This window comes from Schistocerca serialis, unplaced genomic scaffold (genome assembly GCF_023864345.2).
Source record: "Schistocerca serialis cubense isolate TAMUIC-IGC-003099 unplaced genomic scaffold, iqSchSeri2.2 HiC_scaffold_1145, whole genome shotgun sequence".
NCBI classification, from domain to species: domain Eukaryota; kingdom Metazoa; phylum Arthropoda; class Insecta; order Orthoptera; family Acrididae; genus Schistocerca; species Schistocerca serialis.
Genome location: NW_026047343.1, coordinates 68,967 through 72,796, shown reverse-complemented (window position 1 = coordinate 72,796; position 3,830 = coordinate 68,967). Strand labels below are relative to the sequence as shown.

At 57.1% G+C, this 3,830-nt stretch overlaps 2 non-coding genes across 2 annotated transcripts; both read right to left on the bottom strand.

Moving 5' to 3' along the window:
* Window positions 1-1,413: 1,413 nt before the first annotated feature.
* LOC126432637 (5.8S ribosomal RNA) lies at window positions 1,414-1,568 on the bottom strand. The gene has a single exon (XR_007578111.1). It is a non-coding gene; the product is annotated as a 5.8S ribosomal RNA (ribosomal RNA).
* A 353-nt stretch (window positions 1,569-1,921) lies between these two features.
* LOC126432630 (small subunit ribosomal RNA) lies at window positions 1,922-3,830 on the bottom strand. Its single transcript, XR_007578106.1, has one exon. It is a non-coding gene; the product is annotated as a small subunit ribosomal RNA (ribosomal RNA).

Here is a 3,830-nt window from a genome sequence, read left to right as displayed (position 1 = left end):
CCGACGATCGATTTGCACGTCAGAATCGCTACGGACCTCCATCAGGGTTTCCCCTGACTTCGTCCTGGCCAGGCATAGTTCACCATCTTTCGGGTCCCAACGTGTACGCTCTAGGTGCGCCTCACCTCGCAATGAGGACGAGACGCCCCGGGAGTGCGGAGGCCGCCGCCCCGTGAAGGGCGGGGAAGCCCCATCCTCCCTCGGCCCGCGCAAGGCGAGACCTTCACTTTCATTACGCCTTTAGGTTTCGTACAGCCCAATGACTCGCGCACATGTTAGACTCCTTGGTCCGTGTTTCAAGACGGGTCGTGAAATTGTCCAAAGCTGAAGCGCCGCTGACGGGAGCGATTATTCCGCCCGAGAGCATCCCGAGCCAACAGCGGCGCGGGTCCGGGGCCGGGCCAGGTAGGTCCGTCATCCGGGAAGAACCGCGCGCGCTTGCCGGGAGCCCGAGCGCCCAAAGGGGCGAATCGACTCCTCCAGATATACCGCCGGGCAGCCAGCCAGGACACCGGGGCTCTGCCCAACAGACGCGAACCGAGGCCCGCGGAAGGACAGGCTGCGCACCCGGGCCGTAGGCCGGCACCCAGCGGGTCGCGACGTCCTACTAGGGGAGAAGTGCGGCCCACCGCACACCGGAACGGCCCCGCCCCGCGGCGAGTGGAAAGGCAACCGGACACGACCCCGCCGCGAATTGCTCCGCGCGGGCGGCCGGCCCCATCTGCCGAGGGCGGAGGCCAGTGGCCGGATGGGCGTGAATCTCACCCGTTCGACCTTTCGGACTTCTCACGTTTACCCCAGAACGGTTTCACGTACTTTTGAACTCTCTCTTCAAAGTTCTTTTCAACTTTCCCTCACGGTACTTGTTCGCTATCGGTCTCGTGGTCATATTTAGTCTCAGATGGAGTTTACCACCCACTTGGAGCTGCACTCTCAAGCAACCCGACTCGAAGGAGAGGTCCCGCCGACGCTCGCACCGGCCGCTACGGGCCTGGCACCCTCTACGGGCCGTGGCCTCATTCAAGTTGGACTTGGGCTCGGCGCGAGGCGTCGGGGTAGTGGACCCTCCCAAACACCACATGCCACGACAGGCGGCAGCCTGCGGGGTTCGGTGCTGGACTCTTCCCTGTTCGCTCGCCGCTACTGGGGGAATCCTTGTTAGTTTCTTTTCCTCCGCTTAGTAATATGCTTAAATTCAGCGGGTAGTCTCGCCTGCTCTGAGGTCGTTGTACGAGGTGTCGCACGCCACACCGCCAGCCGGCTGTGCACGCTACCGAGTAAGTACCGGTATGCGAACCGCCAGGCGACGGGCGCGCATCGCACGTTAAGGAGACGCGGCCGGCCCCACAGGCGGCCACGACACTCCCAGGTCTGCGAAGCGGGGCAAACGCCGCGCGCTTCAGTATACGTAGCCGACCCTCAGCCAGACGTGGCCCGGGAACGGAATCCATGGACCGCAATGTGCGTTCGAAACGTCGATGTTCATGTGTCCTGCAGTTCACATGTCGACGCGCAATTTGCTGCGTTCTTCATCGACCCACGAGCCGAGTGATCCACCGTCCTGGGTGATCTTTTCATAGTTTCCACCATCTCTTTCGAGACAGTTGCATAGGCGGGACTGAGGCGTGTGGCGGCCCTGTTCCAGCGTTCAGTGTCCAACGGCCTCACGGCCGATGGGCGTCGTACGGCTCCACACCGGAGCGGACAGGCAGTCGGGCGAAAGTCATTCAAAACCGGCGCCAGGCGCCAGGTGCCGCAGGCCAGCCGCTCCAGCGCTTCAGCGCTCGTACCACACAACATTGCCGTTAGTTTTGAGACGAACGCGTGGTTCCGCACGCGGCGCACGGCTACTGCGAGCCGTACAGGTAGCTGCGTGTTGCGCGACACGACACGCACATCGAAAGACATGCAGTCTAGTCGGTAATGATCCTTCCGCAGGTTCACCTACGGAAACCTTGTTACGACTTTTACTTCCTCTAAATGATCAAGTTTGGTCATCTTTCCGGTAGCATCGGCAACGACAGAGTCAATGCCGCGTACCAGTCCGAAGACCTCACTAAATCATTCAATCGGTAGTAGCGACGGGCGGTGTGTACAAAGGGCAGGGACGTAATCAACGCGAGCTTATGACTCGCGCTTACTGGGAATTCCTCGTTCATGGGGAACAATTGCAAGCCCCAATCCCTAGCACGAAGGAGGTTCAGCGGGTTACCCCGACCTTTCGGCCTAGGAAGACACGCTGATTCCTTCAGTGTAGCGCGCGTGCGGCCCAGAACATCTAAGGGCATCACAGACCTGTTATTGCTCAATCTCGTGCGGCTAGAAGCCGCCTGTCCCTCTAAGAAGAAAAGTAATCGCTGACAGCACGAAGGATGTCACGCGACTAGTTAGCAGGCTAGAGTCTCGTTCGTTATCGGAATTAACCAGACAAATCGCTCCACCAACTAAGAACGGCCATGCACCACCACCCACCGAATCAAGAAAGAGCTATCAATCTGTCAATCCTTCCGGTGTCCGGGCCTGGTGAGGTTTCCCGTGTTGAGTCAAATTAAGCCGCAGGCTCCACTCCTGGTGGTGCCCTTCCGTCAATTCCTTTAAGTTTCAGCTTTGCAACCATACTTCCCCCGGAACCCAAAAGCTTTGGTTTCCCGGAGGCTGCCCGCCGAGTCATCGGAGGAACTGCGGCGGATCGCTGGCTGGCATCGTTTATGGTTAGAACTAGGGCGGTATCTGATCGCCTTCGAACCTCTAACTTTCGTTCTTGATTAATGAAAACATACTTGGCAAATGCTTTCGCTTCTGTTCGTCTTGCGACGATCCAAGAATTTCACCTCTAACGTCGCAATACGAATGCCCCCGCCTGTCCCTATTAATCATTACCTCGGGTTCCGAAAACCAACAAAATAGAACCGAGGTCCTATTCCATTATTCCATGCACACAGTATTCAGGCGGGCTTGCCTGCTTTAAGCACTCTAATTTGTTCAAAGTAAACGTGCCGGCCCACCGAGACACTCAATAAAGAGCACCCTGGTAGGATTTCAACGGGGTCCGCCTCGGGACGCACGAGCACGCACGAGGCGGTCGCACGCCTTCGGCTCGCCCCACCGGCAGGACGTCCCACGATACATGCCAGTTAAACACCGACGGGCGGTGAACCAACAGCGTGGGACACAAATCCAACTACGAGCTTTTTAACCGCAACAACTTTAATATACGCTATTGGAGCTGGAATTACCGCGGCTGCTGGCACCAGACTTGCCCTCCAATAGATACTCGTTAAAGGATTTAAAGTGTACTCATTCCGATTACGGGGCCTCGGATGAGTCCCGTATCGTTATTTTTCGTCACTACCTCCCCGTGCCGGGAGTGGGTAATTTGCGCGCCTGCTGCCTTCCTTGGATGTGGTAGCCGTTTCTCAGGCTCCCTCTCCGGAATCGAACCCTGATTCCCCGTTACCCGTTACAACCATGGTAGGCGCAGAACCTACCATCGACAGTTGATAAGGCAGACATTTGAAAGATGCGTCGCCGGTACGAGGACCGTGCGATCAGCCCAAAGTTATTCAGAGTCACCAAGGCAAACGGACCGGACGAGCCGACCGATTGGTTTTGATCTAATAAAAGCGTCCCTTCCATCTCTGGTCGGGACTCTGTTTGCATGTATTAGCTCTAGAATTACCACAGTTATCCAAGTAACGTGGGTACGATCTAAGGAACCATAACTGATTTAATGAGCCATTCGCGGTTTCACCTTAATGCGGCTTGTACTGAGACATGCATGGCTTAATCTTTGAGACAAGCATATGACTACTGGCAGGATCAACCAGGGA